Below are 24016 nucleotides of genomic sequence, written 5' to 3' on the forward strand. Positions count from 1 at the left end.
TTCTTTCAATCAGTTCTACTTTCTACAAAGATAGGTGAAACAGGAGTAGGACACAAGAAAGAGGGATATGGAAAAGAAGCAAGATGTAGTGCTTAGTGCAAAATGGTATCTTTTTGTTCCTGAATGTTTAGGTCTTTCCAGTTGGCTTTTGAAGTCAGGAAAGTTAGGTGGCCCCAAAATGTTATTGTACAAAAGACTAATATGGGGAGTTTGATTCCCAGTTTTTAAAAGGTTGGGTTAGTTGGTCAGAGGTCAAGTTGTGTCTTTGCAGTCCTCTGGTGAAAAAGTTTGTGCTGTATTTGAAACAAATAGGAATCGAGATATATCTGAATGAGGGTAATAGATTTCTAGATGTTAAAAAAAGATGTACTGAGCTTCAAGAGCTTGCTGCAGAATGCTATCTAGAAAAACAAGAGAGGGAAGACCTGGAAGATCGATGAACTCATTTCTCACTTGATACCCACAGAGGTACTTTCCAAGATCTTTAAATACTGCTTTAGCCAGTTGGAATTTAGTTTCCTTGTGTGTGACGTTTGCGGTTTACTTTTATTAGCCACCCAGTATAACACTAAGCATTTCTTGTGTAAATGGGAGAGTAGTTGGAGCCCAGGCTACAGAGTATTTAGAATACTGTAAAACTCTACTTTTATTTAAACGTCCAAGGCAATGAGTATACACGATTAAGAGTTCCCAGGGGTTTGGTTACAGTTTTTGCTTTTTGTTTTTGTCTGTCGTGTTTGCCTTACTTTTAGTGCGGTTTTTATTACTCTTAGTATAGTGTTTGTGGTAGTCCTGGTCTAACAGGATATAGCGACAGGAGGTAAAAACAGACACCTTCATTTGCTTCCTTTCTTACAGCTGCTGGGGGCATGGGGAGGGTTTTGTGAGTATGAGTAGTGGCCTTGGAAGGAATTCCCATAACCTGAAAGAGCCATCCTTTTTTTCTTGTCTCCTGACACTATGGGAGATGCTAGCTGCTGCTGTGCATGGAGCGATAGGTGGCCTCTTGACTTGCTCTGCCTTGTAACACTGATGCTGGCATGCTTTGTGAATGTAAAGGTGCTTCTGTGCTTGCCAACAGGCTGCTTTGTATTTCTGAATAGGAGAAAGAGTTCTTAGTTATTAGTGGATCAATAAAACATACTATAGACATCTTGACATCTAGTCTGAGTCTTTGCTTTTGCTTCACTTTTCCCCCTCAGTCTGTATCTGTAGTTGTTAAGGACCCTTATATTTTTAGCACAATATACATACCAGAGTTTTCAGAATATTTTGCTACCTGCAACAGTTGTATCAATCAAGTAGACTAAGGTATTCTTGCAACTGTGCGTTACGTTTAGCTTCTCATGGTAATGAGCTGTCTTGTGTAATTGTTAGAAATGTCTAGTAGGATCTCTAATGTGGTGTCATTTACAAGAGCAGAGAAAATAACATCTTAAAATTTGCAATTTGAATAAATCTTTGATTAGATAAGAAAATATTAGGTGTTTGAGAGTTTTCTATTGCATATTAGAAAAAATTAAAATGCCACTGGTCTAAAAAAAGATATATGATACTTACATTTGTTCTAAAAGCTGAATTTTTCCACCTTATACCATTCTTCTCTGAAGCCTTGGTGGGACTTCCCTAGCAGCTGTGGGAAAGGACTTTCAAGTTTCTCACAAAGCAAGAAATAATACTATTATTATTTTTATTTTTTTTAATATATTAATGAAAGAGCTTGATTTTCCCTTGGTGCAATTCCACATCACATAGGGAGCATTATTTTTGGTGAGTTGAGAAGAGTTCAGGCCAATGAGTAAAATCTGCATTTGGAAATGAATCAGCTTGACTCCCGTGGTTGTGAGTCAGTGGGAGCAGCTCTCGAGCACCCATCGGAGTGTGTGTGAGGGTTGTTGCTCAGGGGTATGGGGCATATTATGGATTTCAAGGGAAGGACATTTCAAGATTGCTCTAGCCAGGGAGTATGTTAAGTACCTTGAGAGCCAAGTGGATGCTGAGCACCTGAAGGAGTTGGCTGTTGGAGTAACTATGTCCAGGACAACTGACAGAGAGACGTTAGGCTTGTAGAGGGGGAGAAGGCTGTGCATGTCTCTGCTTGATACCACTGGAGGTGAGAGGATTCAAAGTTACTGGGGAAACTTGAGTGTCTCAGGCCAGTTACTGGAGGGATGCAGAATATGTGTTGCCCACTAATGGGCCTTCATCCTAATCTGCTAGAGGGGCCAATGTGGTGATACTGTTGGCTATGTTCACGTTTCCAGTTGACAGTGTACAATGCTGAGCAACAAGGAAAGTAGCCCTACTGCTGTGTGCACATCAGCAGGGTGTGTTCACAACCTTAGGAAATTACACAGAATCACAGAGTGTCTTTGGCTGGAAGAGACCTCCAAGATCATCCAGCCTAGCCTTAGACCTAACACTGCAAGCTCACCACTTAACCATGTCCATAAGCACTGGTTCCACATGCTGTTTAAATGCCTCCAGAGATGGTGACTCTGCCACTGCTCTGGGCAAACTGTTCCAATGCCTGATAACCCTTTCAGTGAATAAATGCTTCCTAATATCTAACCTAAGCCTCCTCTGGCACAGCTTGCATCCATTCCCTCTGGTCCTATCACACATCAGCAGGGAGAAGAGGCTGTCCCCCTCATTTGAAATTGATGCACGTTCATCTGGCAGCTACTTGACTGTTCTCTACAGGGCTCCTTTCTCTTCTGCTGTTGATTGTTCATTGGAATCTGGCAGTTTTCTGTATGAAAACTAGGCTTGTCTCTTCTCTTTTCTCCCTGCACCTTGTTGAATTCTAACTCCATTTTCATTGAGCTTGCACTCCTTCACCCAAGCTGCAAGTTTAATAACCACAGTCAATCATCTAGGTGTTGGGAATCATAGCAGATCAGATCGATGGGAATTGCATTCCAAATATCCTTCTCTTGTGATAGTTACCATAGGCAATTCTTTTCACTATTGTTTTCTGAGCAATTCTACACTTGCTTTTTACATTTATCTAGACCATGTTTTGCTAGCTTGTGTTATGGTGATGTGAGATGGTAGAACAATAATTTTGATTCTACTCTGGTAACACAGGAGCCTCTTTCGTTGCAGTTATAACTACGAGATTTCTAAGTGGAAAGTCAGAAATATTTCTAGGTTCATGTACTCTTCTCTGCTCCAAAATACTGCAGCTTGAGGTCTTCAGCACATTTAGTGAACTTGACATACATGTTTTTGTCCCAAGTCCTGTCCTTCAGAAGTGCAGTGCAGAATTTGCAGAAACAATACACATTCATATGAAAATTAGTTCAGGCAAACTGTCTATCAAGCAAAAGACCAGTTTCTTAAAATGCAACAATGTCAGAATTATGTTTGTTTCTTGCCTGTTATGTGGAACATTAGAATCAAAGTTTTAAAGTTACTGGTTATCACATTGAAGGTATTGAAGACAGTAAAGCTGATTGTAATTGAAAGCATATTTATATTAAATGGCAAATATGCTCTTTTTTAATATACAAAAAATATTCATTAGAAAACAGTAATTCATTTCCTTTGAATTGAATAGAATGTTAGTTTAATTTTCAGAACATTGCCAGGGGCAGTGGTTTGACATTTTCTTGAAACCTATCTGATTAGTTTTCAGAATTATGCTGAGAAATGTCACTTACTGTGGAAAATACCTTTTAAAGCAGTGAACCTCAGAAAAGAAAATATATTTTTTCTTTTTCTTCACAAATTGCTGTGCAAGGGCAACAGTTAGCTCTAATTGTGTATTGAGCTTGTTTTTATATGATTATGGAATCAATTCAGAATCTTAACAGAAAAATGATACGGATTGAACCAGGTCCATTGTGCTGGTTTTGTGAAGGTGACCTTAAAGAGTAACTGGAAAGACTTTTAAGTTTAAAATTTCAATACTGTTCTGCTGTAAATCTTAAGACATAAAGCTTACAGTTGCCGGTGTCCCCCTTGAATCAAACAGACTTTTTCATCTGAATTAGTGGCAAAGATTAATTGTATACACCTAGATACAGGTTTTAAATGAGTGAATAAATTTAATGAAGTTGCGTAATATTTTGCAGAACTTGCTAATATGGGCATTTTGCCTGTACCATCATTCAGTCCTATGAATATTTCAGTGGTCTTACTGGATCTTACTGGGCACTGAAACTTTATTTTCAACTATAGGATTCAAATTAGTATGGTTAAACAGCTGGTAACATTTACAAAGCTTAAAAACAAGCTTTGGTTGTCAGATTTCTTATGATGCAAAACTTAAATTTCTGCCAAAAGCAACGTTTTCACATCTGAATCAAGATCGTGGTTGCTGTATACAGCAAGGACAGCAGAACACGTTGTCTGGAGGAAGATAATTTTCAGCCTGTTTGCCTTCTTCATTAAGAATATATATTTAAAAAATAAAAGAGCACGTATTTTAAAAACTTTAGATTGTTTATGATATTTATTATTTTAATTTTCCCCCATATCTTCATTTTTTAATTGAAAAGAGTGGGGGAATTTGGATCTCCTCACTAGGTGACTTCAGTAGAATAATTTACTGTCTATTTTAATATAGCTTGCTAATTAGAGATTTTTTTCTGTGACAATGAAGTTGATACGTCTTGTTGCATTCATCTATCTGTATTTGTTTTCAGTGTTGAATGTTGTCCCTGTAAACAAAGCGCTATTTTCAGGGGATTTCAGTCTGTCAATTTAAAAGAGAATAGAAAACCGGTTGTTTTTATTCCCCTAGATTCTGGAAAATGTCATGTGCTCTTCTAATTAAAAAACGTATTCTTATTGAAGAAAAATTCTTTGCAGAGGAAGGAAGTTGCATTTGGCTGGTATGCATAGTGCAGGTTGCAGCACAGAACATGGTCTCTGCTAGAGTTGAGGGGAGCTCCTTTGAAATGGTTAGAACAACTTTGGATTTGGTCTGAAGTGAATTCAACCTCACACTATGCTTATTGCTAACACTGATTTAAATGTTTATATGTTAATGTGTATGTAAGTAGTTGGATGTGCAGACTGATGTATTTAAAATCCGTTCTAACCCTTGTTACCTGAAATGTCTTCGGATTTATCATTTAAAAGGGACAGAGTCCAGTATCTTATTTTCTTCCTTATCTTTGATTCCAGGTTTACAGTTAGGGAAATGGAGAAGACAAAAAATAATTCACCTAGGGTGAATTAAGAAGGGTAGTGATATAATCCAGCCCTCTGTAGCCCCAGTCATACAACCTTCCTTATTGCTAATCAAATTCCCTTTCAAGCAATATTAGTTTTAATTAAATAGAGCTAGTCCTATCTCTGAGCTACATTAACATGTAATTAAGAAACTAGGGAGATGAGTAAAGGATGTCAGGAACTCTGTTTATAAACCATAATGTAATTTCATATTCCAGTTTATTTAATTGTTAGGGGCACTGGTTTCTATTGAACCATTTGAAACTAAGGCTAGTTGTGTTCTAAAGAAGCTTTCCAAATTAAAAATAATAATAATAAGTAAGTTGTGATTCATCTCCCCTTAAGTAGTTTTGGGGTGTGAAAACAGTAGTTCTAATTGTGAGGAAGATAATTGCTTAGATACAGTACTTGAGAGCTTGGAAAAATCATAGATGTTGTAACTGAAGTGTAGCTAGATGGAAATTAGGTTTTGGAACTATTTAATAAGTTCTCAGATGCTTTCTTTTGATGCTAAATTATCATTGTCATCCTGAAATATTAAGAAGATTTGGCTTTATGTGATACTGTACTTTGGTTTGGGAATTTTTTTTTATTTTTTTGAATTGTTTGTTTGTTTAAAATAAAATTTATATTTTCAGGTTTTCATCCACAAGCAGAGGTCTAAAGATGGTTCAGAGCATTGTATGACTCTGTGTGAATGCATCTTTTAAAGAAAGAATAGGAGAAAATATTATGTTGCATGGCTGTTCAAAACTAAGCAGTTAAAAACTGCTTTTTCTTAGAAGTGAATCTGCAGCACTGTATGTGAGCATTTTCAAGTAGTCTTTTTAATTACACAGTGTTGTAAGGTTTGCAACATATGTTCGTGTGTTGGAATGACTAATTGCGGTCCACTAGATTTTTCACAACAGTGACAGAGGCAGGAGCTGTGGTCCAACATTGTGATTTTATTTTTGGTAAGTAACAGTAACAGAAAACTACAAGTGCTAGGAGGTAATGGCAAGGTGGGGACTAAGGAGACATTTTTCCTTCAACTTCGTAATTTCAAATTGCCTGCAGGCCCTGTGAAATGTATGAAGGAACTGAATGTAAAGCTTTTTCCTTAATTTCTTTTGAAGTTACTTTTCCAGCAGACTTTAATCATCTGAGTAAGAGGAGAGAGGGTGATTCCTGGAAGTGCATTGGGTTGTTTCTTTGGTTTGGTTTGTTTTTCTCCAGAGACCATAGCAAGTGTTATCTTTGTACGGCAGTCTCACCGATATGCCTTATCCCTGGCCAGTTCCTTCCTCTTCCTAGAGGGGATAAAACACCTTTCACTGACTTCTGCTCATCACTTGCTCTATCTGCAGAGCTTCTTGTTTTAAGTAATTTCTTTTATGTCTTGGGTAATCTGGGGCCTAAGCCATTGGCCATGTTAGTTTCCAGCGCCATTTCATTTTGCCAGGGACTAAGGAAGGACTAGTTCAAATCCAGGCATGGCTGAGATAAACTGTATGTATTTCCTGTTACTGTTGCCACATGATTTAAAAAACCAAACAAACAAAAAAACCAACAGAAAACATCCAGCAGAAACCAAAACTCTTTTTCTAACATTTGCTTCAGCCCTGTGCTTTAGGAATAGATGACTCAAGGAACTGAATTTTTTCTTCCCATTCACCACTTGTTTATTTTCTTGGGATTTTCCCTCTCTGCTTGCTGAATTTCTAATTTGGCTTTATTTTAGCAGCATCTTATTTTTATTACTCATTCTACCGATAGGTTATACATTTGTTATATATCCACAAAAGCTTAATGAAGTGAAATGAAAAACTGGATGCAACGATTTAATCCTCCCCAGCAAGGACACCTGCACACAAAATGGGCTCTCTTCGCATTGTGAGCATCAGCCGTGTTTTGAGTGGACTTCAGCTGTGTGTAAAATACAATATGCTCTCTTGTTTTGGTCAGAAGCTGTGCAAAAATTAGAAATCTATGTAGTTTAAAAAGTACAAAAATTATTTGGGATTCTTTCTATGTTTTTCAGAATTTAGGCTCATTTGGATTCAGTATTCTACATGAAGGCATGTTACATCAAAGTTCACACAAACTGACTATAGGGAGTTACTACTGCAGGTGAAGGTTGAGCTCTTATTTAGGCTTTCATTTAGTTTCATTTGGGCTGATCTCTTTAGGAAAAGATTTCATCAATTTCACTGTTCTATAGGAAGAAACATAAAGTCTTGGTCATAGAGTGAAAACTGGGCTGCATTATGATTGGAGAATGAGTTGGAAATTTCTAGTGACCCGGTCTGCCATGGGGTATTTATAATATGAAAGTCTGGGATGCCAGCTCCTTTTTGCCTAAAAATTGTTCCTTTCGAACAACATGCCTTTTATTCATCCACATGGATTTAGTATTCAGAGCAAAAGGAGGAACTCTTAATAGGTGTGGGTCTTAACTCTCTAATTCAATGGTATTTTTTCTACTGAGAGCCTTTTATTTTCCATTGCTGGATGTGTAACTGTATGTAAAAGGTATGAAAAAATATTCTTTATCTATGGCTAAGGTTTTTCTTTCTGTCTTAAAGTATTTCAGTTTCTGATGGGAAACTTTGTAAAAGTTAAGGAACTTAGGGGAAGTGTAAGATTTATTAATGCTTTAGCAGTGACTTGTTATCAAATGTCTCCTGCTGATAGAGTAATCTGAATGTGAATATTTCTTCAAATACTAAATACTTGAAGTTAGTATTTGACCTTATGCGAAAGTATAAAAATTATAGTAAATTCTCTACTTGAGCTGATTATACTGCCCTCATTCATGCATGTAGTTTGACTGACTTATCTAAGTCCTCTGCAATTTTAACTGAACAGCACCGAACTGTTGGTATTATTTATTTAAATTCTTTTGCCTACGTGTTGTTTTTAAAACAAACAAAACAGCAAATCCTGCTTCTACCCTCTTTATTTTAAACTTCCATGTGTTTCCTGAAGTTGTAGTCCCTGATAAAGATACTAATACAGAAGCATTTCATCAGTGTTTATCAGCTATACAGGCAGGATTTGAAAGCTGCTGTCACGAAATCAATGCAAGATGCAGCTGCTATACTGCAACTATACAAATGTATACTTCAGTTTTATTGTGTATTTTTTTGTATAATTAAATGTAAAAGGAGATGGTAGTTTTGTTCCAGGGCTAACATACATAATAAATTGAGAAAACCAATTGATTAGTGAATGAAAGTATCCCATCTCATTTAATAATCTAAATGAGCGAATTTTACTGTAGTTTAAGTGCAGTTCATGTAATTCTTTACATGCATGTACTTAAATTAAAATGCCATGTGTTATAATTTGCTGGTGGTATGAACTGGAAAAAAAAGATGCCTTAAGGTTTCCAAAGCCTATCTTATGACTGTAGAGATAATTTTGAGAAGCTCTATATAAAATTGCTTGGGCTTTTTGTCATGCATTTTCCATTTCAGTCAGTGGAAGTTGTATAGCTAAAATCACACTGAATTCATTGCAAATCTAGGGCATGCTTAAGGGGCACTTCATCTGAGCAAGGAAATCATCGCTTTGACTGTGGCTATGTTAAGTGAGAGATGGAAGTGAATAGCTTTTAGTTTATTGCTCATTTGAAAGCTGGAGGGAAAAGTGGCCTTTGTCTACCTGACAAGCTCTTCCCCTCCCCTGCCCAGACTTCTTAAAACTGCTCATTTGAAATCTGGCAGCGGTTACCTTTGATTTATTTCAGTAGTGCTTTTTAAAATTTTTTTTAACAACACTTGATTTTTTTTCTCTGTTGTTCCTATAATAATTTGATCTATTTTTTAAATGAAGTAAGTAAAAATTATGGGGTTTAAAACAGGCCCCACAGAAAAAAAAAAGCCACTTAAAGAGAACTTGATACTTAATTCAAAGTCTAATTAGTAAGATATGCTCTTGAGTTTCTGAGTCTTTTCTGTTTGTTGATATAGAAATCTGTTAGGTTTCTTTAGGTAGATTTTAAAAGTCCTACCTTTTTTGTATGTACTATCATGACATCTTTTTGCAGATGAAGTCTAAATGTGTGTCATAATGTTGAAAACCTATAATTGCTGCTTTTAGCAAATTTGAGATCTGCAAGTCTGTTGATATGACACCTTATTGTTATGTAATTAAATGAGAAAATGAAATTATGAAGTTTGTTGGTACCTTCAACCATAGTGATTTTAATGCATGATTGAGCTGCGTTTGCTCTGAGCCCAGCATAAAGAATAGAAAGTATTTGGCTTTTTCATGGTAGAGCCAACAAGGTGTTGTTTGTTTTTTTTAATAGAATTAATAATGTGTTTATTGTGGTTTTGCATTTATTGTATGTTGTATCTTCCTATCTAGTTGGGAACTTTTTGAACTTCTGACATAAACCATGGATGTCAAGTAGGTAATTCTTGGAGACCTGCTGGAGAGATTTTATTTTATTTTTTTTATTAAGGACAATGTGGGGGGGGGGGGGGGGCAAAAATCAGTCTTGTTTTGTTCTTCAAGGCAGTGTGGTGATAAAGTATTTTCCATACTCAGGAGTTCCAATTAAGTATATAGCAAACTAAATGTTAAATCTTGCTAAATCCTGCAGCTTATTATAAGAACAAACAAAAATGCTTTCTGAGAAGTGTGTCTTGCTAGATTATGTGGTTAACATGCCCATTTATACCTTTTCCAGGTATTGGAAGTATTACTTCCATAGTTTTCAATAGCTTTTATGTTTGAGGTTGAGTGACTACTGACACCAGCAACAGAGGCAAAAATACAGGTTTTCAAGAATAGAAAAAGAAGCCAAATTAGACAAATTCAATCTCTGCTAGCATTTGAACTGGATTCAAATTCTATTGGGAGGTGTGGAACTGAGAAGGAGGCACTGATGATCGTAAGCAGGTGTCTAAAGGGAATAGATTCTGCAAAAGTTGAAATTCTGGGGTGGGTTTAGTAATGAGTTCCCAAGCAGTGCTGACAGTTTGCTGCACTCCTTTTACTTGCACGATTTTGAGAAAATCAGGTAAAGCATTCCTGTTAGTTAAGAGCCTTTTGCTAAATTAAATATATTCTGATTTTTGGAGTGGTTAGGTGTTTTAGGCTGGTTATCTTGTAGCACTAAGCTCAGTTTCCTTTTGTTTTCTACAAAGCATAGAAATAGAAATATTAGCATCTTACAGCTCTTCTCTTCTTCTCCTTTTCCCTTTCTCCTTCCCTTATGCATCGTGAAGAAATGCATACTTTGGCTTCGTGAAGTAGGATTGGTATAATCCACATGGCAGTCCCTGGTTAAAGTTAAACTAATAAAATGGACTCTAGTTTGGAGACAGGTATAACACACTATGTTATTGGTTATGTCTCTGTTGTCTTGGGCAGAATCCTTCTTCTAAAGAGGGTACAGAAGTCCTGTAAAATGCGAAAAATCTGATTTTGGCTGACATAACATCTTCCACTGTTTTTCCTTTGAGGGTCCTTGCATCTAAGTGCAGTTGTCATTTTAGCTATATCATCTATATCAGTCTTACATCCATCTCAGTATATCCTCTTAATAAACATTTAAATTTGAAGGATATTAAAGTAATTAAGATGTGCTCTTTGTGACTGCTAATTTTCTTTCATTAAAATACTGACCACTAAAACAGAAAGTTGTCACAACATAATGATTTCTACTTGACAAAGATGTTACTGTAGGTAATGTTGCCAGATAAATGTCATTAGAGAATAAGACATCTTTCAAAAACAAATGTCAGGCCTCAGCTGACATGTATATTGATCCAATGAATTACTTTTTCATGACTGTGGAAGGTGCTTAATTTTGCAGTAAGATAATAGTTACTGAGGGGAATTAATTTCCATTTTTGCTTTTGTGATTAAAGAACATGGACTAAAGTTGTGTGGTTGCCTGACTCAGGAGTGCCCATTCATACCTCTGTGCAGTGCAACCTTGTGTTAACAATGCACACATGATGGGAGAATTTGAATATGTGTGTAGACTCACAGTCATGCTCAAAATGCGTAGCAAGAGGCTTACCTTCCCAAAAAGTGTCTTCTGTAAGAAATTACATTCTCTGCTGACAGTCAAGGTGGGAAAAAAAGGAATGGTGGTACATAATTGGCAGTTTTCCTGAAGGTCAGAGGTCTGATTAAAAGCTAGTAGCTTGTGGTTTGTATACCTCTGTGATGGTATTTCATGATTAATGTGCATTACGAAGTACTGCTTGAAATAATAGTGGTACAGAACTGATAATTCTGGTTAAAAAAAAAAAAAGTATTTGATTAATTCTGGTAGTTTCGTAGTCTGATAAAGGGGACAAATGCTTTCTTCATAATGTGACTTCAAGGCCCTATTGTTGTTATGGGAAAGACATTTTTAGTTAGGGATTCTCTTTTTAGCAAAACAGCTTATTTTCCTATTAGTTGACCTAAGTGTTTTCAGAGATATCTTTCATGCACTTTCAAGTAAACTTCAAAAAAAGAATTTTAGGAGTTTTCCAGGCCATTATGTAAGAATGATGTATGTACAAATTATTTTACAGATCCCTAGTTTGCAGCATCATTGATCTCTTTTGAAAAAGAATTATGATTGACAAGGTACAGTAGATGTTTGATTTCCATGAGGTTTTGTTGGATGATATTGCAATACAAAATTAAGCTCTGTAGGGTACTCAGTACCCCAAGTTTGTTTTTAAAAACTCTTTGTCTTCCTTTAAACAAAAGTCACAAATAACTGTTTTAATGATCTTTGCTTATTCAAACCAAGAAAAAGATAAAACTAGTTCAGCATCCAGTTTATCTACTTTTCTGTTTGGTGTGGTTTTGGGAGAGGATGAGTGAGCTGTTTGGCTTTGGAGATTTTTTTGTGGGGTTTTGTTTGTTTGTTGGGGTTTTGTTTGTTTTTTAAAAGTGATTTTTTCTTTTTTAAAGCTTTTACTTGGAGACAAATATTTAAGTTAGACAACCTAATTTCTGGAAGTGGTCATGCTTCTAACCATTTTCAATTCACGTTGTAGACTGTAAGTAAATAATTGGATTTTTGAGAGATGTTTCATAAGAATTACTGTTTCATAAGGTGATGTATATTGGATATGTTTTGAAAATGAAAATCCCTACATTATATGTGTATACCTCTAAGTAGCATAAATTTGAGGTATTAATGCTTCCTATTAAAAGAGAAAAATATGAAGCCCACATTGCCTACAACTTCAAAGATCGAGACATGAATAACATCTGGCCAGTGAATGTAGCTGCAGGATATCTTAGCCTGAAGTCAGAAGGAAGCGTGGTGAAGAGAAGTCTTGTAATTTGTACTGATTATAGCCAAGTTTCCTCTTGAATTCATTTCTGCCAGTAGCAAATCCCAGAGATACTTATTATCTGCCAAGAATTCCCCCCTCCTGGCTGTGGAAGAGACAACACTTGGAACCCTTCAAACGCTTTGTGTGCCTGGGTTATAGAAGGGTAGGTAGACAGTCTTTGAAAAGACACCACATCCAGGCAATTTGCAATTGTATTGACCGCCCAGCACTGGGTATTTCATATGGAACATGTATGGCCAGCTGTGACAGAACAGCAGCACAGCATAAAATATGTGTTAAATTTTTATCTCCCACAAATACCTTGTAATAGATAGTAAGATGTAGTTTTTACAGTAAAGTGCTATGCTAGAATATCAGAAGTAACATTTCACTGACTTTTATGTGTACTAAAAACCCAAACAAACAAAATAATAATAAAAAAATCCCTGTGTTATAGATATCATGCAGGTTTTTTTGAAATTTAATAATTAAAAAAAAAAGAAGTATAGATCTAGGATGAGTAAATTTATTTTCCTGTCAACATTTTATCACTCCAAACAACAAACCTCTGTCAGACATTCTTATCAATGGTGAATGCAGTGAAGTTCAGAGCTCTTGAAGAGTACTCATCAAGGATGGAGTGATGCTTGGTTTTTCATCTACTGCTTTCCTTCCCAAAGTAGGTGAGACAGATTTGGCTTTATTGAGCAGAGCAAATGTCATGTGTAAAAGCAGTACATGAAAGCTTTCAAAAGAAGTAAATCAATTTATCAGTATTACCTGAGCTTTCACTAAGTTTGGGCAATGCTTTTTCTTGTAAATTTGGCTGTATTTTATCCATATTCAAAATGCTTTATGAAACATTTCTAAATGTAAAATTATAGACGTGTCTATGCATTTGGACTTAGATACCCTCTGTAGTAACAAAACTGGTAGTATATTTGGAAGCAGTAAATACTTTGCAAAGTTGACTTTAAATAGCATTGCTATTTCTTCGTTTATCATAGAAATGTTACCTTACTCAATAACACCTGAGTTATTTGTTAAGAAGCAGATACCATTTAGATTAAAAGGCAACATATCTGGTGCTCCCATTGTTAAGGAAGCTCTGAGTAATGCATGATAAGCAGAACTTAAATTCCTTGACATTATGAGAAAAAAACTCAAAGATCCTTATCACTGTTGTGTTCTGTCAGTACACAGGATACATCAGAATTCGTTTTCTGGGCTTCATCCTGTGTTTAGCTTAGATTGGCTTGTAAATTTTTTTGGTTGCTGTTACACATTGCCCTACCTTTCTTTTGGGAAAAACTTGCGGCTTCCCTCTGTCAATATTTAGAACTGCTGTGTGGAGCTGGGTGTTGCCTACGTAAAAGCATTACCTCCTCTGTAAGCAGAACATATTAGTGCTGTTAAGAGCAGAAAAGTTTTCCTTCTGCAGAGCCTACAAGATTTGGTCCCACAGAAACTGGGAGAGTGCCTGGCAGTGTGTTGCGTACGTGGTAAGAAGAGCCCTGGGACTTGTAAGGAAAAGCAGGTGTAATGTGAATTTTCTTGCTTGAGAATTGCCTTAGAAAAGCTGGAGTAAGTTGCTTTCTTTTGCCTTGTCTACTTGTCTTCTTTGCTTCTAAAGATTGCCTGGCAGAACAGCCCTCATCAAGACACTCCTTGCAACTCCTGGCTTGCCTAAGCTTAGAATCTATTTTCCGGAACCTCGTGGCTTTTTTCTCCCTTGCTTATGCCTTAAAAATGATTATTTGTTGTATTCCTATTCCTCTACTTCACAGTCTAGAGCATAACCTCAGTGTTCAGTTTGGCAGGACTGCTATGATACTGACTGATGTTCTCCTGGGCACTTGTAGATGAAGATACCAAAAATGTGAAGCCATAAAGTTATACAGGCATTATGTTGAATACATTAATGTATGCAAGAATGACTTGATTTAGTATTATGATGTGGATTTTTTGTGGTTAAGGTCTTGACTTCCTTCCTTCCTGTTATTGATCATTCACTGTTGGTGCAAGGACAGTCACCTACCAGAGAATATATTTGGACAACCTTTGTTTTCATGTGTGATTAATGTGTACTTGGTGTAATTTGCAATGAAGTGCTTCGATATGTAACCATAACCAATATTATTTTTAAAGCCGGTATTGAAATGGCCTTAAATTTACAGATACATAAAAGAAATTAAGAACAACTAGTGAAAATGAAGACAAAGCAGTACAAAAATAACTCTTGAGTGAAGACTATATAATACGCAGTTCATTTGTACTGGATGTTATTTTCAGAATAATAACGGAAGGCTGTTAGAATTCTGACAGTCATATGTAGGCTCATGGTCAGCCCTGCCTGCCCCCTCCTCCCCTCAGTACTGTTACCTCTTCTGACAGAAGTAGTGTAGTATAAATCAACAATCAGAATAGCTTGTGTAGTATAAACACTATGAGAAAAGTAAAGGTCTTTTTAATATAGGAATGGCAAGCTTAGAAAGGCATCTGGAATAGTAAATATTTTCAGTGTGCCTTAAACTAGGGGAAAGATTTCCCCTTAAATAGGGGGGAACATCTTGTTGGAGCCAAAGTAGAACAGAAGTAGAAGTGTCATGATCCGTGACTTGCTTATCTTCCTTTTTGGAGAGATTAAATTTATGGGGAGCTGCGGAGAGGGCAGCGCGCGGCGCTCGCCTCTCACAGAGGAGCAGTGAGCTCTGGCACTGACTTTTAGGGTGAGGCACTTGTCTGGTACTCACTAATGTTTCTAATGAAAGCAGCTGACTCTCGCTAGAACTTACAAATATGCGGTTTATTAAAGTGATAAGTAAATCAATTTGGGGCAGGAAGTTCAAAAAAGGGTAATCAAGAAACAATAGTAGCAATAATAATAACAAAATAATGCAAACCCAACTGTAATACTGTGCCAAGGTAATTTAAATTAACAACAACACCGCCACCACCCCAGGAATTTAAGGATAACAATGACAGTACCCATAAGGAGAAGGAAAGGAATGGGAAAAGAGGAGGTGGAGGGTGTACCTAACGGATTGTACAAGGGATCGCAGAGGGAATAGGGATGGGGGCCGGGTAGATGGGCAAGGAAGGATTAAAGGCAAGTAAATATTTTCTTTACCCAAGTTCCAAGACGGCCAGCTGTTTTATAGGTTTTCACTATCTTCCTGCCTCACTGGCAGACAGGTTTAACCACAGCATGAAGGCAGGAAGAGCAGTGGCAGCAGAGTCCCCCTGATGGCCTGCGGTCCCGGTGGAGCTCAGCACAGGCAGGCAGCCTTCACCAGGAGCTCACAGGAGCTGGCAGGCCTTCTCCGGTGCTCCCTTACGCTGACTGACCGGATCTTCCCCAGTCACTCCAGAGAGCCAGCAGATCTCTCCGTGCACTGACCGGCAGCACCTCCTCTGCGCTCCAGGAGAGCCCGCAGGGGCCTGGTGCTGCCCGCCTTTGTGTGAGCTGTTACAGCGTGTCTTCTTGTGCTGCCTTGGACTTCGCCCTTTTCCAGGGGCTATGGAGTTAGCAGCAGTCTCTGGCAGCCCTTGACAACAATGTTGCCACTGGATTTTGGCCACAGGAATCTCTGCCTCCAGCATGGAGTCTGGTCTGCAGTTTGTGGCAGGGAGGAGAGGACAGACAGAGTCCCCATGCAGCCCGTGGGCAGCCAGTTTGTGCTCACTCACTGCCTTGTGAGCCACGTAGTTCTGGGAGAGGGGCACTGTCTCGTACAAGAAGGACCTCTGTTTATGTATTTTTCTTTGGGAAAATGTGTTTTTAGAGGGAATCTTACCTGCTGTAAGACTTTTTCACACCTGGTACCTCCGCATGAAGGTTTATTGGCTGAAGGGATCAATAAGTAGTCGACTGGATGGTTGCACTCCAAGAGTTGTACAGCTTGATGTCCAGGTGGAGATCTGTGAAGGAGTGTTGTTCCTCAGGAGTCAGTACTGGGACTGGTGCTGTTTAACATCTTTGTTGGTGACATGGACAGTGGCATTGAGTGCACCCTCAGCAAGTTTGCTGACTAAACCAGCCTGTGTTGTGGTCAACACACTGGAGGCCAGGCCGTCCAGAGGGACCTTGAGAGGCGAAAGATTTGATCATGGAAACCTCATGAAGTTCAACAAGATCACTTGCAAGGTCCTGCACCTTCGTGAATGCAATCCCAAGCACAGATACAGGCTGGGTGGGTGATGGATTTAGAGCAGCCCTGAGGAAAAGGACTTAGGGGTGCTGGTTGATGAGAAGCTCAACATGAGCCAGCAACATGCACTTGCAGCCCAGAAGACTGCTCTTGTCCTGGGCTGCATCAAAAGAACTATGGCCAGCAGATCAAGAGAGGTGATTCTCCCCCTCTACTCTGCTCTTATAAGTCACCTGGAATACTATGTCCAGTTCTAGAGCCCTGAACATAAGAAAGACAAGGAGCTGTTGGAGCAAGTCCAGAGAAGGGCCACAAAGACGATGAAAAGGCTGGAGCATCTTTGCATAGTCCTTATTCTCTGTAATTTTTCTGAATGTCCAGGCAGTTCTTTGAAACAACTTACATAATATGTGGCTTGCTGTTATGGATTGATTGTTTTTTAAAGTTTTGTTTCTCTTTTCCATCACTGTTGCTTCTTCAAAAGTTCTTGTGCTGCAGATACGAGTGTTCTACAGGTGGCAGGAGTGTTGTGCTGGGCTGGTAAGGAGTATTTCTTCAGTCCATTGTCAATGTTCTTTCTTTATATTGCTATCTTTAGTAGTTGTGTCTTACTTGATAGTTACTTTTGCATTGACAGTGCATTGCCTGTGATGCACAGAATGAGGTTTGAAGTGCTGTTGATGTCATCATCTGTACATATTTCATAGGATGTAGCAAGGCGAGCTCTCCGGTAGAATCCAGTGTAACTAAGCAGACTGTTTTATATTATCCGTGGGAGAAACACAAGGCCCTGTGAGGGATCATTTTCCTGGGAAAGCAAGTTAATAAAGTTCATAAATCTCATTCACTTCAGAAGTTACAGTCACCTCTTGCCTTTTCCCTTTTCTCTCCCTTTTATCCAAGAAAGTATCCAATGGAGAGGAATGAGGGGGAAGGGGGGAGAGGAAAACACCAATGACTTAATTCTGATTTCTTGATGATATTAAGCATAGAAGCTGTGGCCATGATCAGAATGAAATCTGATGGTGTGAATTATTTTTGCTGGTGGAAAAGTGAAACAAGGTCAAAACATTATGCTATAAGTCATAATAAAATCTCTTTCTCTAGCAAGCCATCCTGGTGGTATTGTTGAATGTAACCATGGAATTTGGTATGTGAAGAATGAATGTTAGTAGATAAAGTAATATAAGAAAATAATAGAAAGCCAAGTTACTCAATGAGGAAGTAATTACAAAGAGGGACATCTTTTTCTTGTTTTACTGGCTTGATTGGTTGAATTACTGCAAATTTACTCTATAACTGAAGTAGAACTGCAGGGCAGGAGAGATCGCTGCCAAATTCTAATCAGACTGGGATCATAAACTGCTTTGACACAATTGCCCTCCTTTTTCCACTTCTTGTTTTTTTTACAGTGATGCTTTTATGAATTAATGATGCATGTGTGATTCTTTCATCTTATTAGTACTGTGTATGAATACTGTAAATGTCAGCTTAGGTGACAAAGCCATGGGAACTGTATGTTTTGGTTCATTGCGTTATGCCTCTGTATCCTGTCTAAAGGGAGACAAAAGAAACTGCATCTGCCTAGTTTGTTTGTTTTTATGTTCTGTAAATATATGATGAGTGAAAAGCACAAATTGTGGTTCTCATTCTGAAGAATTTTATTTTACAGGCAGCTTTCCAAGATGCTTCCCTTTATTTTTGCATTGCAATGCATTTCCTGTAAAAGTTATTCTTTCTGTGCAAGCTTAGAAAAGACATGCTGACATGTAAACCAATAGAATATACAAAACTTAAATAATGTTAGGTTTGATACTTCCTCCTCCCCACCTTCCCCTTTGAAAGAAATGACTGTAAATATACCCTTCTTTACACACTTCTGGTTCAGAATTGAGGTTTTGAATTTAAGATCTGGGTTTTAAAATTCTGTTCTTCTGCCTTTAGTAGAGCCGTTGCAAATGCTCGTTAGAACTGACCACCTTCCATCAATGACTGTATTTAGATCATAGGTGTATTTTCCTTCTGGCAGGAGAATCCCCCCAGCTGGGCAATTTTTTGTTTCATTTTTAGATGCCTCTCTGGTGCTAGCTTCTGTTGTTGCACATTTACCTGGAGAAAATGTGGCTATGTCTTGCACTTTTATGTAGTTTCCAGGTGTAGACAGCTTGGGTAAGAATAATTTTTTTTTCTACTGTTTGTAGTTACATCTCTCCTCACACCAGGACAGGAATTTATATAAAGCAAATTATTGTTAAGATGCTTTAAAACCTGATGATGTTTGCTGTTTGTTTGTTAGAATTCTGTGCAAGAACTCAAGGTGTGCTTTCTGATTTGTAGAATAGACACATTGTGCCAATTTGTGTCAGTTTTGGTTTCATCATTTGCTTCAGTTAGATGCAATAGATATGCCCAATCTTTTGAAGTTCCAATTTTTTTTGGTTGTTTGTTTTTTTTTTTCCTTCTATTCCCTACCCTCCCATATTCACTTGAGAACTGTTCTTTTGGAGTATCATAGAATCATAGAATGGTTTATGTTGGAAGAGACCTTAAAGATCATTTAGTTCCAACCCTCCCACTACATTAGGTTGCTCAGTACTGGATTTTCACTGGCTTCTTTTGAATTTAAGGAGTATCCAAGGATAGTTTTCTTAATTTGTCCTTCATAATGTAGATTTTGGCATTCTTTTAAAATATAATTTCTACAACTACAATTCCATCTACCCCGAGCTGCTGAAGAAAAACTATAAAAGTTTAATCTGCAAGTGAATGGTAAAAAGCTGGGTGGGTTCCTGCTGGTGTGGTGGCTGGTCTGTGGTAAGGGTTTGGAGCTGGGGGCAGGAGGAGAGCAGGGGAATTACAAAAGAGAGAAGAAAATAACAGTCAATAGCTTTTCCTGATAAGCATACAAAGTAGGTAGAAATGGAAAAGAGAAGGTTGTGTAACATTCAGCAGAAGTTAGGAGCTTACTATTTTAATTTGGACAAAAATTAAATTTCCGGTCTATGTGGGCTTCAGCCCTGCTGTTCAAAGTACTTGGGAGGGGTCTTGAATTCAGCCTTGCTAAGAAAGCAGCACTGTGTGTAGCATTGTCATGTGCTAACATTTTTCCCCTTTACCTGTAATTTCAGAAGATTTTTATCCTCTAGCAGAACTGGCATAGGCTGTTATGCACTGAGCACAAGATTTTTAATTTCATGGCATAAATTCATAGTTTTGTGAAAGCTGAAATACAAATTTATTCAAACTACCTTAGTGAAGCAAATCTTTGGGTTTCTGCTGGAAACAGAACATCTTGTACATCAGAGAACCAAATTATGTATCTGATTATTTGAGAATTTGCATAGAAATAAGAAATTATGCAGAAATAAAAACATAATGTATATTGGCTTTTGGACAAGGGCAGTAAAGAGACTTGGAGTTGCACATAGTAGAAAATGAAAGCAAAATCTCTGATTTACTCTACTTCTATGGAGATTATGTTGAAAAAAGGATTATTTATTTATTTTTTTTTCCTTCCCCTCCCCGTTCCTCTCATGCATATGTTTCTGAAAGGGACCATTGCTACCCAGTGTATGTGAGACAATGCCCTTTAAATATCAGTGATAGTACTGTCTATATTGAGAGACACATATGTGCTTGATTTTGAAGTTTGTTTTTTTAATTTATTTTTATCTTCATGAAAGGTTTGCTTATGCTCACACCTATAAGCAGTGCTGAACTAGATTTGAAGATAAGTAGGACTCCATCTCTATTTTTCTTGAAACAAAGCTCATGGATAAAGTTTATGCTAAAGGAAGAAAGCAAGCTACTGGTTATAAAAGGATCTATAGTTATATAAAACATGGATAGCATATAATTATTATGTTCACTTACAGACAAAGGAAAAGGATAAGAGAGTAGTGCCAGAGAAATTTTAAAGTCACTCACAGGCAGAGAACCATCATGGTGTTACATATAACATCAGTGAAATGTTTTAGAAAAAATTACTAAAGTCAAACTAGAAATGATTTTGTAACTTGGCCTGTGCCAGGCCTATCCAAATGAACAGTATGCTACTTGCCTTTGAGCTTCCTAGGAGAAAAATGAGGCAGGCTCTCTGAATTAATTTTAATCATGCTGAAAGTTATTTCTTGGGATGAGTACAAAATTTGTGAATCCTTTTTTTTTTTTTTAGAAATAATTTCTGTGTCTTGCTGTCATTGGGTATGACTATGAATATTAGATGATCTTACAGGTGTTAGATGAGCTTAGGCATAAAGAGAGATGATGTAAAGGATGGTACAAAGGTGAAGAAAGAGGCATTAATAACTGGTGAAGTAAAAATGATGAGGAGAATTCTGTGGGAAGGTATATAGGAAAGGCAAATGTGCATGGGCCTTTGAATAGGGTAAAAAAAAACTGGATGTGGAAGAGATGTGGTGAGGTAACTTAAGCCATTTAGAAAGGGGATGCATATCCTCCATACTTCAGAAGTATTCTGAAGTAAATATAGGAGTATGAGAAAGTTAAACATCAGACTGGGAAAAAGGAAGGTACAATACTGTGGTAGGTTTTTGCTTTAGCTTGCTTTTGTCGAAAAGAAAAGCAAATTATGATAGCAGTGATATTAATGCTGTGAGGCAGATCTAAAAGGCAGCCCCAACTCCCTACACTTGCGGGAACTTGGGACAGTGTAGTTGAATTTGCTGTGGTGAAGGTCTAAATAGGCTTGGACGTCCCCATGGGTAAAAAAAAGAAGCCTTAGTTGGAAGCCTTTGAGGGTCTTTCTTGTTCCCTGGGTTGAATCTGAGCTTGTGGTGAAGCATCTGACAAATGACTAATTAGAACTAGATGAACTCTTTATGCAAAGGACAGCTCTGTACTGTAAATGTTTGTGTAATCTTAGCTAAGGAGGAAGATTTCTCAGATTTGAGGGCAGCATGCAACTAATTAGGGACTGTCAGCCTACAAGGTGATGATGGATTTATGCATAAAGGAAGTGACCTGTTGACAATGGTACAAGTAAATTACGAGAAAGTTAAAATATGGCAGTATGGCTGCAGTTCACAAACACAGGTTTGTAACAGACAGAACACGGGATCACTGTGAAATAAAGAATTGCCAGGTAAAGATCAAAAGCAGAAAGGAATTTGTTTATGTGAAGAAAAGGAGGAGGGACAAACAAACCAAACAAAAGGCATAAATAATAGAGAAGCTTTTCTAAAAGGAGGAAATTATTCTTGTAAAATGTAAACTAAAGTTAAACTGAAGCATCAGTGAATCTTATTTCATTCCAGCTGTAGGACAGAAGTATAATTTCGAGGTAATTAAAAAAACAACTAAACAAAAAAAGGCAGCAGGAAGTATGTCCTAGCCAAGCTTCTTTTTGTAGTAAGGAATGTAGAAGGTAACCTGGAAAATGGAATTTTGTGCAAATTACAACTGATTTATTTCCCAAGAGTGTGAAAGAGGGTGGAGAAAGAAAATTATTTATTTGTGTCAGTCTCAGTGAAGAGAAAAGGGATATACTAGAACTGCACTGAACAAGCCAGAAAAGTGGTTTTGTGTAGATACCTGAAATAGTGTTATATACTGTATTTCACCAGACCTGCCTTACAACTGTGTAAAAGTGCTAAATGTTTCAAAAACGTTTAATTGAAGCACTAGACTTTGTAGTTGTTAAGTATGTTCATTGCAAAGATACTTGGAGATTAAATATTCCTTGAAGATGAATGCATGAAAACCAGCATGCTTTTAGGTAAATGAGATTCTCACTGCATAGTGAATGATATGGTGGATGTCTACCAAACATACCACAGCTCAGCATTTATCTGAGAAAATACTCAGCATAATGAGCATTTTAGTATCTAAGCAAATCCCAAAGCTTTTGTAGAAGTAGATCTTAATCACTGTTGGAGGGACACAAACAATTCCCTGTTCTTCAGTAGTTTTCTCCAACTTGAATATGCACAGATGCTTTGCAGTGAAGATGAGAGCCCAATGTGCCAAGCTCATCTTCTAGAGCTTCTTGTTCCTTCTCTGATTTGTCTTTCAGTCTCTTGGTTAATAGTCTAGAAATTGTATTCAGGTGCTGGTTTCATCAACAGCAAACAGATTCAGCCCGGTATTCAGTAGGAGAGCGCTTTTCTGGGCTTCTTTGTGTCAGCTCTGGTGGAAATCTTACATTGTTTCTTGGTCTAATCAGTCCCACTCTCTGCCAGATCTCATTATCTACTTTAAAAGTGACTGGCTGCTGTCAGTAGTAATTTCATTATATCTCTCTGTCTTGTGACAATCTGTTGACCACACTAAGTGCAAGTCACCTCACGGCAGTAATAAGTACCATGTTACTTCATAGTAAATGGTTTAGTTGGTGTATGGTTTCCAAGCAGACTTGACAGACTTCCCAAGTGGACTCTATTACAATTCTACAGTCTCTGCACTGATTGATTTTTCTCAAAAATGGACTTTGAAAGCGCTTCCTCTAGGTTCTTGAAGTACAGTTTCAGCATAGAGAATGATACAGATTTCTATCCAGTAATTGTTTTGTCTTAATATCTGATGAAGACATTAGATTATAACTGTCAACATCCTAGACTTCATTAGCTATTCTTCTGATCTTTGTTAATTACATGTTAGTTTGTTCTTTTCAAGTCAATTATGTATTGTTTTTCTTGATCTCTAATACTGCTGATTTCCTGACATGTTTCCTTCAGATCTAGTTGCTGTTACTCATGTTGGTGATTAGCTTTATTCTTACGGCTGTGAACACCAATTTTTTCTGGATCATTATTAATTATAATCTACATTTTAAAATTGGTATAGAAAAATTAAGTTTGAGGTTCACACAATATTTGCACAAATCTTAACTCTGACCAGAATAGAATGCTTTCTAGTCTGTGCAGTGGGTTGCTGACAGATTGTACCCAGAGAATGATAGTAAATAGTTGCTCCTCAAATTGGCAACAGGTCACAAGTGGGGTGCTCGGGGATTAATATTTGACCCAATGCTGTGTAACACCTTCATAATTTCACCATGAGGGCATAATCTCTTAAGAGAAGTGGTAGATTCCCCTTCTTTGGGCAATTTTAAGTCTCAGCTTGACAGGGTGCTGAGCCACCTGATATAAACTATAGTAATACCTGAAAAGGTTGAACCAGATGATCCTCAAGGTCCCTTCCAACCTGGCATTCTGTGATTCAGTGATTAATGGGGTCTATAATTCAGTGATTTACCTAGGCAAGAAAAATTGCTGCTACAGAAGAGGTACACGTTTACTAACAAAGGGCATAAAAAAAAATATTAAAAAAAATTATATATATATATAAAGGTTTTCTAAACTTATGTGGTGCATGGTAAAATGACTGGTTTTTGTTTTCTGTTTTTCTTAACAAAGTAACCAAAAAAAAAGGAAA

Source organism: Chaetura pelagica, unplaced genomic scaffold, assembly GCF_000747805.2.
Source record: "Chaetura pelagica isolate M959 unplaced genomic scaffold, ChaPel_1.0 scaffold317, whole genome shotgun sequence".
Classification (NCBI taxonomy): domain Eukaryota; kingdom Metazoa; phylum Chordata; class Aves; order Apodiformes; family Apodidae; genus Chaetura; species Chaetura pelagica.